Source organism: Benincasa hispida, chromosome 4 (assembly GCF_027475165.1).
Source record: "Benincasa hispida cultivar pf3 chromosome 4, pf3_genome.v1.1, whole genome shotgun sequence".
NCBI lineage: Eukaryota > Viridiplantae > Streptophyta > Magnoliopsida > Cucurbitales > Cucurbitaceae > Benincasa > Benincasa hispida.
In genome coordinates this window covers 50,204,248-50,220,445 of record NC_143481.1, presented here as the reverse complement: position 1 = coordinate 50,220,445, position 16,198 = coordinate 50,204,248, and the positions used below count along the sequence as shown (strand labels likewise).

Sequence of the window (16,198 nt, the reverse complement as noted above, 5' to 3'; positions counted from 1 at the left end):
ATGGAAAAAGAGCTACGGTTTGTATGTTTCATGAGATGAAATATTAAAACTATAGGTTATAAAGATAGTATGATAAGTTGATTATCATTTATATTTATAATAATATTAATTATTAGATAATTAACTGTTTTTCTCTAATAACCAATTGAGTGGGAGGTTATTGGTGGTTTCATGGTAACCGTGAGATAAAAGAAAAATTGTTTTCCTAATTTTAGGAATGTTGAAAATTGGTTGAATTTGAAATTTCCTCTTTCGAAAATATTCTCACGGAAGTTGTCAAGTAAATAGGATTTATTGAGCGACAACTTAGATAAGGTAAACAATCGTGGAGTGTTAGTAGGCGATAGACACTTGGCTAAGTGATGAGCTAAACGATCGTATAGCTTTTGCTAGATGATCGCTTAGCTTTTTCTAAAAGATTGGGCATCGACCTATAGAATAGGTTCTGCCATCTCCCAATTACTCAATTGTTTACACGATTGTTGTTTCCTCCTTCTTTTCCCTCAAACCAAGTCCATACAGAGCCCACCCTTTGGATTCTCACACAAAGAATACCAAGGTAGCCTTCTTGGTGGTGTCATACTCAACTCGACACTGTCGAGGTTCTGTGGTGGCCATTCGTGTTGTTCGGTGTGTTCGTAATCTAGGCGATTGTTGAGTTCGAGCGCATGGTATTCGTGTTGTATAGCGGTCGTGTTAGACAAGCATTCGTGGTTGCTGTGATTGAGCGTTTGTTGTCAAGGAGCTTGCTGATGAGTCTACAAAAGTGTGTAGCTTTTGTCCTTGATCTCATGTATTACATACTGTAATTTCTGTATTGAATGCATAACCATATGTTTCTATTTCGATTGTAATTGTAAAGCTCATATACGATTGTAATTTGGAATGATCTTTCCGCTGCTCATGAAAATCCTCGTGTTCGATTTCCTTCAATCATATATAATTAACCAGTTCAATTATATCATATATAATCGAACTCCCTCTTGTCAATTTGAACATTTCAAACTGACCCAAAAACTAATTCTCAACTTGTATCCAAGCTACCAAGGGAACCTTATGGACCTATGGCTCGAAACTCTAATGGTATGTGAATAGCTGGCTAAACTCTTCAGCCATGAGATCCACCATCCGTTAACTTCCAGGAATTCCACTAAAGACCGACAACTGAACTCTTCTTACCACCGATATATTTCTGTGTCCATCGAATATAACAAATCATGAGTATGATAACCCTTCACAGATGCTCGTAAGGTCAACTGGGCCAATTTATCGTTTTTCTCCTGTAGTTACATCTCGCTCCTTAAGTACCACTGGTCCTTTTAATGAACAATATAATATAGTCCAACTATGTGTGAACATCTCTCAGGCCATGAAAAGGTGTGTGGCGCCTCATCGTTCAAGTTTCGAGATCAGCCCTTAAGGGAGCAATCTATCTACTTACCTCTGCTTCAGGGAAGGAATGAATTCCATCTTGTGTAGCTGAGTTCCTAGCTCCCAAATTAGACGAATCCCTAAAGTGGTAGATTTGAGTCGGAGAACTGGCCACTCGCAACCATACAAATCAAAAGACCGCCCTCAATGGCAGGAGTTCCCAACTCACTTAGGATTGAGGTCATGTAACCTATGGTCATCCTAATGAGGTGAAGTCTCTGTCATGAATGGTGTTATATAACGAGACGTTAACATTTCGTGGTCAGGTCTTATACAAACTCTTTTGTATAGGACGCCCCCAATTGCATAGCACCACATGAACGATCAGGATCAGACCATCTGTAGCAAGTCATAACATTTGTAACTTGTTCCAAAAAGTGGGCCGCTTCCGTAGCGTTACCAGGATAAGGTTTCCCTCCTACATCCATATACTACAGACCATTTTGGTTATCTCTTAAGACATGATCCACTTGTATGTCACCACATACATGCTTAAATTACATAAAAACAACCAGGGATTTTAGTTTATTGGTTTATGTTAAAGAAAATAAAACATCTAAATGTCCAAAATAAAAAAGTGAAGTAAATATCATATATTATACATCACAAGTGTTCGTACAAACTGTTTACAAACTACAGGACACGAGACTTTAAGACATCATTCCCAACATCTACATACCTTAACAATATAGAATGAATGAATTTCTTCTTGTATAGTTGTGTTCATAGCTCCCCAATTAGACGAATCCCCAAAATGGTAGGCTTATTGAGTCGATGAATTTGACCACTCTCATCCATACAAATGAAATGATCACACTCATAGGCAGGAGTTCACAAGTTACTCACGATTCGTGTCAAGTCACCTATGGTCACCCTGATGAAATGTAAGTCTCTTCTAGCAACGATATTATAAATAAAGACTGCATTTTGTGGTTTGGTCTTATAAAAACTCTTTATATAGGATACCCATGTTCACATGTCTCCATATGAATGATCAGGATCAGATCATCTGTAGCACTTTATAACAATCGTAACAACTACAAAGCGGGTCATATCAATAGTGTTACTAGAGTAAGACACCCAACCTTATTCATATACTATAGATAATTTAGATTATCACTTAAACATGATCGACCTGTATGTTTTCATATACATGTTTAAGTCACATCAAATAATCTTGGTGCTGAGAATGGAATCCCAATCAGAAGCATTAGGACCTCTTGCATTCGGTTGTTCATTTTATAGGAAACAAAAACAACAACTAAACCGAATAATAAATAGAATAAACATCATAAAATCATGCTTTAATGAAGGGAAATAAAAGAGAGAATTATTTCTTACCTTTGAGGATTCTCAAACCTCTTGAAATTCCTCTTGATCTCCACACGAACTCACCGACACTACCACAAGAATACATTATTATTCTTCTGAGAATTCCAGGTATTGGATGAGTGGTCTCTAACCCTTGGAAGAGGAAGAGGTAGAGAGATTTTTTTTTAGAGAGTATAGATAGGATTTTCTTTTGATGGTCAGGTTTAAAAAACCAAAATGAATTCTTACCCTAAATAGGGCAATAAGGAGGAATTTATATAGAGAAGGATTAACTCATTCTTCAAGTCTTTCCTTTTTAACCATTGTGCTAAATTAATCAAATAACCTTTATTTTATAAATTAACACATCAATTAAATAACCATATATATCAAATCTAATTTAATATATATATCTAGTTAATTAATAAATATAAACATCACATGTTTATATGCATCCACCCCTCTATAAAATTTCTTAATCAATTAATTAACCATTAATAAATTAATTAAGTAACTACCTCAATGTTCGCAGGATCCACGGAGACTCCTTCCTTCGATACCACATGCCCTAGAAAGGACACCTGCCTCAACCAAAACTCACATTTAGAAAACTTAGCATATAGCTTATTGGCCCTCAACGTCTCTAAAACTTTTCACAAATGCTCCTTATGTTCTGCCTCGATATTGGAATAAACCAAGATATCATCAATGAAAACTATCACAAAGGTGTCGAGGAATTCCTTGAACACCCTATTCATCATGTTCATAAACACTGCTAGGACATTCGTTAGACCAAACGACATCACGATGAACTCATAATGCCCATATCTCGAATGGAAGGCTATCTTGGGTATATCACCGTCCTTTATCCTCGGATGACGGTATCTTGACCAAAGATTACTCTTTGAGAACACATTAGCTCCCTAAAAGTGGTGGAACAAGTCACCAATCCTTGTAAGTGGATATTTATTCTTTATGGTCACTTTATTTAATTCTCTGTAGTCAATGCATAGATGCAACGATCCATCCTTCTTCTTTACAAAATGTATTGGTGTGCCCCATGGTAACATACTGGGTCATATGAAGCCCTTATTGAACAACTCATGCAACTAGACTTTAAGTTTCCTCAACTCTGCTGGTGCCATCCTGTATGGAGCTTTCGAATTGGGAGTTGTGCCTGGTTCCAACTCAATAGCAAAATCTATCTTCTGCTACGAAGGAAGTCTGAGAAGATCCTAGAAAAACATCTGGAAAGTCTCTTACTACTGGTTTTGAAGTCAAGGTGACTTTAGCCTCTTTAGTGTCAACCACATTGGCCATAATACCCAGGCTCCTTGGTCAGACAGTCTATTGGCCTTCAGTGCTGAAATAAGTTTTGGTAGGACAACGTCCCAACTCCCTTGCCCCTTTTACTTCACATCGAGTAGTAGAAAACACTCTACCCTGCTGCTATTGATGGCTCGGGCCCCCCCCTAAAACGAGCTTACAGGCTGTCCCCTGATCTCGGGCACGTTCCTCCTTGGACATTTCTTTAACATATGCCTCTTCTGAACACACCAAAAATAAACTCCAGTACCGGCCAGACAACGCCTACCTCAAAATACGCTTCTTAGACCCTAGATGAACCTCTCTGTCCTTGCTACCTCAGTGGCTACTAGCTCAGGGGCAAAGTGGGACAACTTATCAAATTCTTGCTCATATTCCTCCATCGACACAACCCCTTGTTTCGTATTCAAGAACTCTGCCTGCTTGTTGTATTGGGTGTTAGTAGAGAAATACTTCTCGTAGAAATGCCTCTTAAACTGATCCCACGTCGCAAGTTCTCCATTTGTGTCAATCATTTTCTCTGCTGAATGCCACCATATCTTTGCGTTGTCTATCAACATAAAAACTACACAATGGAGTTTATGCTCCTCCGGACACCTCATGTAGCGAAAGTTCGTCTTGATCGAGGACAACCATATCTCTGCTTTAGTGGGATCCCTCAATGATCCATCGAATGTGCGAGGGTCAAACTTCCTGAAATCTCTCAAGTGCTTAGCTTTATGGGACAGACCTTACATGTTCTAACTCGGTGACTGGGTTTGTTGCAACTGACTGGTGGTACTTGCTCCTTTTGAGCCTGGTGCTGGGCAGTCTGTTCTACCATCATATTACGGATCAACTCCTGTAGTCTTTCCATCAAGGAGAATGCAATGGTTTCCCTAATTCTTGCCTCCATTACCTTCTCATCAACTTGAGTCATAGGTGGATTCGGTGCTGCTAGAATGGTCTGGCTACCATCGGCTCCCTCTTCCTGCAAGATCCTGAACTTGTGGATGTTGCACTGGGGGTCCCAAACCCCTCCTCTAACTAATTTTCTTGATTTGAGCTTAGGTGCCATGTCCTTTCATGAACTCACAAATCAGCTCTCTTCATCTGAATCTTTCTCAAGAAAACATGCTACTGAAACATTACATCAACGTACTGAAAACTTTCATTAGTAGAACATACTTGGCGATGACGAGGAATCCGTTACCGGGCAAAAAGGACTACCTAGACTTACTTAGTAAGTTAGTCTTCAGAACCCAAAACATGGGCTATGATACCAACTGTAATGACCCAACTCCCTAGGAATCAAGCTAGGTCGTTACTAAACACATGCATGCATGGAACTTAAAACGACACCCTTTTATAGTGAAATAAATGTTAAATAAATAAGGTAAATTCAAAAGACCTCCAATAAATTCAAATATTAAAAATAAATGATAGAGTACCTATAAATCATAAATGATAATAAATAGGTCTAAAAAAAAATTTAACAGTAACCTATCATTGAAAAAACAAATTTTAATAGGTCCAAAGATCTCTATGTAATCTATCCCCTCTTTTTGAGAAAACCCCTTTGCAACCAGCCTTGCTTTGAACCTAGGTTGTTTGTCCCCTAGTATTCCTTCTTTGTATCTGTATGTCCACTTAGAAGGAATTGGTTTGTAGCCCTTAGGAATAAATGTAAGAGTTCATGTATCATTCACATTTAGTGAATGCATTTCTTCATTCATTGCTTTAATCCACCTATTAGCATTAGGTCCACTAATAGCTTCCTCAAAGATGTTTGGTTCCATATCATTAGTATCATCAACTATGCAAGCAAAATTTACCTTCTCATAAGAAAAGACGGCCTGATTATATCTCATAGGAGCTGTTATTGTTCTTCTTTGGCTGTCTATAGCCAATTGATAATTTCGTAGGTTATTTATATTAGAGATGCCCTCTAATTCATTCTCCTAAGTTATCCGAGCAAGTGACTCATCTTCAAGATCTTCTTGAGTCACTAAATCTTCTTTTTCTAAGGGTAACTCCACCTCAAAATTAGTAGTATTATGACCTTAAGAGACCTAATCTACATTAATAGTTTTTAGCATGAATATTTCATCTTCCTTAAAGATTACATCTCTACTATGAACACATCTCTTCTCAATAGGACGCCATAGCCTGTAGCTTTTGATACCTTCTATGAAGCCAACAAACATACACTTTACTACCCTTGCCTTCAATTTCCCTTTAGACTGATGAACATAACCTACACTGCCAAAAACTTTGAGCATATATAGGTTTGGAGGGTGGTTTGACCACTTTTCTTCTGGGGTTAGGAAATTTAGAGAAGAATGTGGGCATTTATTTAGGGTGAAGACGTGTAGGAGGTTGCTTCTACCCACCATTTTTCAGACAATAAGCGATATGATAAGAGACATCTAACTCATTCCATAATGGTTTTATTGAGCCTTTCAGCAACACCATTTTGCTATGGGGTGTATCTCATAGTTCAGTGTCTAGTAATACCATTTTCTCTGAAAAATTTGTTAAACTCTTCTCCACAAAAATCCAAACCATTATCAGTTCTAAGAAATTTAATTTCTCTTAAAGATTGTTTTTCAATCATAAGTTTCCACTCTTTAAATTTCCCTAGAACTAAATCTTTTTTCTTTAAGAAAAATATCCAGCCTTTTCTACAAAAATCATCAGAAAAAGTTAAGAAATACCTTGATCTACTCAAAGATGGAGTTGGAGATGGACCCACAAGTCAGAGGGTATATAATCAAGTATTCCCTTAGTAGTATGTTGGGCTTTAGTGAAGCTCTAACTTATTGCCTTGCCAAGAATACAATGTTCAAAATATTTCAGGTTTTCACAAATATTCTTAGGCATTACACCTTGTTTGGACAATATTTATAGACCTTTTTGACTGATATGAGGCAGTCTTTTGTGCAATAACTCTCATTCTATAGGATTTTTCATATGTAGCCACAAGGATAGTGTGAGACATCTCCACATCACTAATGATGTAAACACTATTCGTTTTATTTCCAATTAGCACAACTTTGGAGTCTTTTAGGATTTAAAGAGTGCCCTTGTGCCTTTGTATTCACAACCTATAGCGTTCAACATACCTAATGAGAGTAAATTCCTTTTTAGAGCAAGAATATGTCTTACATTTCTTATGAGCTTTTCTGTTCCATCTTTCATTTCAAGACAGATTGATCCAATTCCTATGATTTTGCAAGCATTAGTATTGCTCAATCCTTCTTCATAGGGCTTGTAGGTTGTGAACCAGCCCTTGGAAGGTGTCATATGAAATGAACACCCTGAGTCTAAGACCCAGTCTTGAACTCTTTCTTCATTGTTCTGAGTTCCCTTCTCATTTGATGTTGTAAGAGCATCTCTAAAAGTCAAACTATTCTCCCCTACTGCTGCTTCTCCTTGTTGGTGGTTTTTATATTTTTGGTTTTGTTTCTTTTTCAAAAATCAGCAATCTTTCTTGATGTACCCATCTTTCTTGCAATAGCCACACTTCATTTTTTTTCCTTTATCATTAGGCTGTGGTTTGTTTTCTTTCTCACTATTCTTTGGTTTCCCTTCAGAAAAGAGTCCTTCACCATTAATATTTTCTTTCTTCTAAACACTTATTTCAAGTTCCCTAGTTTTTAAGGCAGAGATAATAGAATCAGTAGTGATAGTTTCCCTATCATATTTGAGAGCAACTTTCACATCTTTGTAATTCTCTGGCAATGAGTTCAAAAGTATGAATTCCTCATTTTCTTCTCTGATTTTATCTCCAATCTTCTAGAATTCGGAGGAGATTCTTTTGAATTCATCTAGATTCTTAAAAAGAGTTTTGGAGGCATCCATCTTGTATGTGAAAAAACGCTCTCTTAAAAAGGCTTTATTGGGTAAATCTCTAAACTGATACAGAGATTCTAAATTTTCCCAAATGGCATAAGGAGTACCTTCATCTAAGACTTATCTCAGCACATTGTCATTTAGATTTAGAATGATTGTACCATAGGCAACATCATTCATAGTCTCCCTCTGATCTACTGTAATTTATGGTGGCAGTTTTGCTGGATCAACAATTTCTTTGGATGCCTTTTGCTGTCCAAGAAGAGCTTTAATTTTAGCTTTCTAGAGCTCAAAAACTTCCTTACCATCAAACTTTTCACTATCAAATCTTGCAACAGTCATTATTCAGTTAAGAACCTGAGTCTTGATCTTTTCAAGAACTTATTTCTTGAAGTTCAAGAACCTGATGCTTGTTTCATTTTACAGGAAGGCCCAAAATTCGAATGATGACCCAAGGAGTGAAGGGTTGGTTTAATATGTTTTGTTAAAGAAGCCACGCAGCACTGATTAAAGCCACACATTAATGGTAAGAAAGAATTCTGATTCTTCTACCATAGATCATTTCAGTTAGGTAATGCAAAATCTCTCTCTCTCTCTCTCTCTGTCCCTTCTGTTCTTCAATGGTGATTTGCAGAAGTTATTTTAATTTTCTTGCATGTAGATGAAAGATGGAGAAAAGAAAGAAGTTGATTTAGAGTGGTTCGGCAACAAAGCCTACGTCCACTGTGAAGGAGGGAGCAATTTTATTGAAGGGATCAATGTAGAAGAAGACATTACAGAAGCTAAGTATCCTCTTACTGATTCATTCTCACTTAGCTCATTAGTTAGCATCTTGAGCTTTATATATAGAGAATGAAAATCAGTTACAAGTTAGTTATAAAGCTGATTCTTATAGATTGTTTTCACATATTAGTTTTGACTTGTTTCTTCAACAATCATTGTGCTTCCAACCATTAGCTCATTCCTTCTAATCGTGGTGTTCATGCCCTCATTTTTTTATGAGATTTTCTGGCCGTTTTCCTCTTCCTTCACACCCACAAGCTGAGGCATCGGTCTTGGACCTTCTTCATCATTATCATCCTCTCCTTTGTTATCCATTCGACCCATTGTCTTCGTTGTTACCGTTTACTCGAATACCACGCACACCATTTTTCCCATATTTGTTTGGTGTAACTCCTCTTTTTTCCTTCTTCATCCCTTTAGAGAAACCAAACTCCCATAACTGCAGGCCAAATTGAGGTTTGGACCCTTCTTCTTGGGTAGTTTCTTCGCAAACTTTCATCAGGTGCCCTATATTTCCAAACCCGTAAAAGAAATCAGGCAATTTTTCATATGTCACCGGAATCCATTCTTCATCTCCCATTGTACCAACCTTCATCTTCACAGCCCTACTAAGAGGAAAATTGATATCTAACTTAACTTTAACACGTAAGGATGTTCCCTAAATTTTCCTTCCTTAATCCCTATAGCTTCAAATGAGGCTATGGCGTGTTGCAAGAGCTATAGCCTTCTTCCTGGAAAAAAAATAATAGGAATATTATGGAAATGAACCCATAAGGAGGCATACCTAAAATCAATTGAGTTAATTTTTCTATTTTCGCTTGGCTCCTCAAAGACTATGGGCGATTTATCGAAGATCCAGGGTCCTCCATTGATTACATTCTTCTTCACTGCCTTTTTTTCCAAAAAGTACAAATATACAGATTTTTCCAACATTTTCGATTTCCGTCTTCCCATTCGTGTTCCAAATCTTGGGTATAAAGGATTGAAAAGCTCTATTTGGATCGCAAAATCTGAAAGGATCTGGCATGCGATAGTGTTCTTCAGATCCTTTGTGCACTCATCAATATAATCCTCTCCCACATTTCTTGATAGTGAAGATTTACTGTCACCTGAAAATCCCTAATAATTAAATAAATTCATATTATACCGAATTAGCTACTATTAGTACAGACACATAGCAATAGTGGCAAGTCCGGACACGAATATAGTTTCTAACTAATTAGATTCCCTAGCTAAAGCGGCAGTGGGCGGTTTTGGAATGGATCGAGTGTCGATGCGAAGAAAATAAAATGCTAGATTTTAAACTACAGCAAAGCAAAATGCAAGAAAAGTAAAATGGTTTAGCGTGGAACTTAGGATCCACCTAATGTTTGATTAATCTCATGATTACTAAGAATTATTTCTCAATGTGCTTAGTCAACTTAACTTGAAAAGTCGAGGCAAGCACCCTAGTTACTAATTAATTATTTACTTAAAATAGATGGTCGATTAACTGGATTCAATAGCGTCCATAGAAATCTTACATCTACTCTAATTAATTATTAATTAGACTAATTGCTTAATCGTTTGGGTTCAATAGCGTCCATAACAAATAACTGCATTAACTTTGATGGTTTCAACTAAGACGATTAATGACCTAGATAGTCTAAGTTACTAATCGATTCCATTCTTGAATTGATTAATCATGCAATGTTGTAAAAGGATTGTCCTAAACAACTTAAAAATTTACAAACAAGCATGCTTCAACACTTGCCCTAATGAAATTCATGCACACAGATGCAACCATCCCTAGCATAACAAAGAATATATGAAGATTGGTCATATCAAACATATGTTCCATTCAGAAACCACATAAAATCAATAAGAAATATAGACTAAAAGTAAAAATTCTCACAATAGATCCATGAGTTTCATCTAGACCTAAGCTAGCTACTCATCTTAGCCACTAGATCGTCCAAGATGAGCTTTACAATCAGCAAAATACACCTAAGAACTAAGAAAAATGGAGGAAAAGAGAAACAAGGAGAAAATCAAATTGGAAGCTGGAAGCTTGAGCTCTCTTACCTTAAATTTAGTCAAAATCCTTCTACAAAAATGGCTGGCGCTGCCAGCACTAGTTATGCATATCGAAGCGTAGAGGGGTCGGTATGATGTGAGGAGCGCAATGGTGCTCTTCAACGTGCTTTCTTCTCATCAAAGTTTGGAGCGCCGCATCACTACTCCAAAAATGAGTGCTTCTAGAATTTGCATTGGGCGCAACGCCGAGTAGGCGTCACTGTGCCTGGCGCCTAGAGGCATATCCATTTTTTTGTGTTTGTTCTCTTCCGTTTGACCTAGTTGCTTCATTAGGGCCCCGAATTGATCCATTTTAGTACGCTCTGTTCTACCTCTTGGGCACTCAATATCTACAAAATAACGTATACAACAATTAAATAGTAAAACGATCTAACATTAAGCTAAGAAAAATAGCACATTTAAGGTATTATCACTTCCCTTTTTCTTTCTACGTTTGCTTCAGATTCGCCATTTTCCAGTGAAAATTTGCCTCATCCAAGGTCATCAATTGGTGTTCAGATTATGGGTGATAATTATCGTTCATTGATGTAGTCTGATGCTTATATTTCATGGTTGTGTTGACGCTCATTTGTAAGAGTAATATTTGAGTGTAGACAAGATGCACCTATCTTCATATAAAATCTTCAATAATAAAGGAGAAAAAATATTAAATATATGTATATATTTTTTTTTTTTAAAAAAAAGTTTACCCGGTGACAATTTGTGAATGAGCATTGGGATGATGTAACCCAATTTGCACCTAACTATTTTTCCATTCACAATGCCTTCTTCCATTGATAGAGATCATCTTTCACATGTATAGTACCCTCTAATGGTGTGCAAAAATTGGACAAAATCAGTGAACCGAACCGGTTGGTTTAGTCCAAAAAAAAAAAAATGGAACCCTCGATTCAAACTAACCAATTTGATTTGGTTCTCAGTTCATGAGGTTCAAAAACCATTAAAAATATGTATACAAAATGATCTGTCAATTTTTTTTCTACATGGGAAAGAGCAAGATCAAAATTGAAAGAGATGGAAAAGTTCCAAGCGAATACAAAGTTGCAATTCACAAAATAATTTTTAATGTTGTCCCATTTTCCTTATTTTGCTAGCTAAAATATAGTATCATTCTACTTTAACATTGTTTCAATAACAACATATTGTTCATCACAAAATTATCGTCTATTGGTATACAATTTTTGTAACCCCAATTTTGTATTACTGAAAGTTAGGACTTCTATGCCTACCAAAATATGTACACAAAATGTTGAAGAGCATTTACAGGGAAAAAAAAAAATTTCCACCAACATTTACAACACAAAATGTGTGGCCTTCTTTTCCATACTTGCTACACTTCATAACATTGTATTTCTCGCTGATATTAGTGGAACTAGATGGCTCATCAAAATCTCGTCTTTGTTATTTTTTGGGTCTCTTAGGCAATTTTTTTATGAATACATTGAATGCAATGAAAGCATGGTATTTCAGTCAACTCCCACATATAGCAAGTACATGTGTGTGTATTGAGGTCCACTGTGTATGTAATTTCACCACCCAAAACCTAGGAGACCAATTTTTAGAAAGTTGCTTAGATCTTTCTAATATAATATGAACTTTTGGAGTAACCTTTCCTACCCATTTTGCTATGAGTTCTCGTTTTTTATGAACCTTAGACATGAAGCTTTTTTCTTATAACTTCAAACAACGTAAGATTCGACTTACTCCTTGCCTCTAATATGTAGGAATTAAATGATTAGCTTAGGTTATTCAACATGTCACACTTTGAATGTGACCTAAATGCATGTGTTACCCAATATTTAGTAGGTACAACATCGATCCAATCAAAAGCTGACTTATCCAACTTAGTAAACTTTTTTATTTACAAACATTGACCTTGTTGTTTGCCTTCGGTTGCTCTCTGTGATGCATCTTTGTGACAAATTGAAAACTAATCCTCAAGTACATTTTCTAAGAACCAAGTCCAAGATTATTTGGACTCCACATCCACCGTAGCCAAGGCTAATGGAAAAATTCCATCATTTGCATCTATTACCACAATACTTAACAATTTTCCATGACATGCATCCTTCAAATGACATCCATCAAGCCCAATTATTGGTCTACAACCGTGCAAAAAGCTGTCATTACATGCTCTGAGACAAATATACAGACTTCAAGAAATATGTTGCATATGAATTTGAGGTCTATCAACACTTTGTAAGTACTTCCTGGATTAGTTATCCTCAATTCCTCACAATAATCCCATAGCTTTTCCATTATCATCTTCTTTGCTCTGTATGCTTGATGCTTTGAGATGTTTATATTAAAATCCTCCCTCATCACAATATCTGCAATGGCTTTCCAATCCATGCTTTGTTGAGCCTTGAATCGATCTAAGTAATTATTAACAAGCCAACTAGCAGTTGCATGCTTAATATGTTGTCTTGCCTATTCGAGGCATGTAACCTCCAACTATATCCTTCTTGACATCTCACGGTAATCCTTCCCGATTTATTTTTTTGGTAAATCAACTCATATCTTCCTCGTACTGAATGTTCTCTTATTGCATCCGTTACTTTAGTAAGTGTTCCAAATTTCATCCTCAAGATAAACTCTATGTTTTCCTTTAACATAAATGGCTGAAACTCAAACATAATGTTGTCATCTCTCATTATCATCATCAGATTGAATTGGCGAGTTTATATCACTAAAAGACTCACATTCAAAATTAGATAATTCAACATCTTCTAACTTCAAACTAGCACCACCATCCTGATCATGTGCATCACTTTGTTCATAGTCATTGTTCTCATTATACTCTCATCATAATGGATCAAGTTAGAATATTTAGAAGTAAATGATGAGAAAAGTATTAAAATCATATGAGAATAGAGCAAAATTCATCTCTATGCATTCAATGAGTTTAAAAGGGAGCTTATAGGAAATTTATATCACTAATGCATTAATTATATAGGAATACAGATGAAAACAAAAGGAGAAGAAGCTATGTGTTGGATTCATCAAGCGACAAGGACTCATCATGTATAACGACATGAAGTAAATCAAGTGGCGAGACAACCTATATGATAAACAAGAGAGCCAAACGCATTTGAGGTGACCATCGACAACTGCAACAACGAATGCGAAAAAGTATCTAATGTGTCTGCCACAGTCCTGTATGGCAGAAGCGGTCCCTGCAGCTAGCTCTATATATTGGCCAACCCTGATAGAAGAAAAAGAATAATTCACACACACAAGAGACATTCAATGACAGAATCTGCAATTCGAGAGAATTTCTAAAGAACATTCCATCTCCATTCCCAAAGCAATCTTCTTCAAGAAGAACTACCACCGTCACCAGAGAAGAAGAACTCGAGAGAGGCTCTTCCCTATCACTCCACTGCAGAGCACAATAAATCCTCCATTTCAGACTGACAGAAAGCAAAAAACTATTGTCGGCGATCATCATCTTCATCTATTCATCTCTTTACTCATTTCACATTTTTTGTATTTCCGTTTCTACACATCATCTTCTTCATATTGTAACAAACATCTTTCACTTATTTTAATACACATCATCGCTTCTATTATTTCATCTTCTCCTGCTTCCATATTTTTCCATGAGTAGCTAAATCATTAGAGAGTTGGGATGAGTTAATCCTTATTCTGGCGAGCTCAATAATAAGATGAGTTAATCCTCACTCCAGCGAGCTCAATGATAAGTGAAAGTTCATTTGGTTTAGTGCATGCTTAAATCCGACTCTTGATTCCATCTAATTAATCGAATCAAGTGGTATCAATCAACTACTTGAAAGAATAAGTGATTGTGGATCTCATTTAACCATGTAAGTAATGCGTTTAGAGATAAACACAACCCTTCATTCCAAGTAACCTAAGCATGCATCATAGAAATATGATTTATGTGGCTAACTCATCGAAAGGTGTAGTCCTTAGAGGTTATGAACATGAACAAAAGCTTGTCATTGAGTTCAAAGGATTGAAGATTGCTTATCTCAACTCCATCTTCTCATCTATATTCTTTCCAAATCCCTCTGTGTTGTGCATTCACCTCACACAATCACCACCGAATCTATACTACTTTTATTGGTTGCTTTAGTTTACACTTCACACACAACAATCTATTCATTTATTTGATAACCCTCCGCAAATCTTTAGTGAAGAACCATTAACATAATCTTGTTTTTATTTAATCAATCTCGGTGTTGGTCCTCACCGAGACAACCTCTTATTAGATTTATACTTGAACCTTTTAAGAGAAAACTTGTATGATTTATAGAATTATTTTAGGTTATTTGAGCACAATTGAACACACAACAATAATCAACGTTGAGTAATTCTTAAATGTTCACATCACTGTCACTAATATCCAAATGTCAGCAAATCTGAAACACTTATATCCAAATGTCAGCAAATTTGAAACACTTAGGTGCCACTTCTATGGCTGTACACATGACTCCTCAATCACTTCAATGTCTACAATATTTTCTTTATTAGTTAAAACATTCTTAGAGTTTCTACATATGCATGTGTTTTCAAAGATGGAATGCAACCTAACATATTTAAGATATCCTTATTAGACCATAAAAGTCTTAATCCCCTATCAAATCCATGTCCAGAATTAGAAAGTGTATCTTATTCCACTTTAATGCAGTTATCTCCATTAACATGTTCTCAATTTAAAGGACATTTCCTTTATTTTAATATAATAAGCCCACCCCAATCCAATCAAAATCCAAAATAAAGAATTAGAAAATAAAATTTTTTAAAAAAAAAAAAAAAAAAACAAGAAAACCCCAAAACTCTTTAGCATCGAAGCTCGCACGATCTTCTTCCTTTCCTTCTCTTCAATCTTCAGCTTCACCTTTTCCTTTCACTCGCATGCAAGCCGACCGCCGCCCAAACCTCCTCGGGTTTCTTTGGCCTCCAGTTCATAGTTCACACTTCACACCCCCCGATGCCATCTCGATTATCGCAATTCGCACATCGGTCGCCACCCACACCTCCACGGCTCCCCTCGGCCTCACTTCCAGTCAAGTAGTTCATAGTTCACACTTCGCACAAATGCATGCTAGCCACCACCCAGACCTCCATGGTATTTTATTTTAACAAATGAAAATCGATTTTAACCGAACGGAAACGTATCAGATTGGTTCAGTTCAAAAACCAAAATCTATCAAGCCAATTTTGGATGGTTCCTACTTATTATAAATCGAGCACTTTGGTTCAGTCCTTGGTTTTTCCCAAAACCAGACACAACCAAACAGTGCACACCATTAGTAACGGCACTTTTGTTGTTAAAACTTAAAGTTGCAATCTGAAACCCAATTGAATTAAAAAAATTAAAACAAGTATGACCCAACCCAAATTGAAAAAAAATCTAACCCTACTCAATATGGGTTGAGTTGTGCGAGTTATTAACAGGTCATTTGAATAC

At 36.4% G+C, this 16,198-nt stretch overlaps 1 long non-coding RNA gene across 1 annotated transcript; it reads left to right on the top strand.

Moving 5' to 3' along the window:
* The first annotated feature begins 9,055 nt into the window (after nt 1-9,055).
* LOC150036783 (uncharacterized) lies at nt 9,056-14,338 on the top strand. The gene is made up of 2 exons (XR_016529054.1): nt 9,056-12,960; nt 13,718-14,338. It is a non-coding gene; the product is annotated as an uncharacterized LOC150036783 (long non-coding RNA).
* The last annotated feature ends 1,860 nt before the right edge of the window (nt 14,339-16,198 follow it).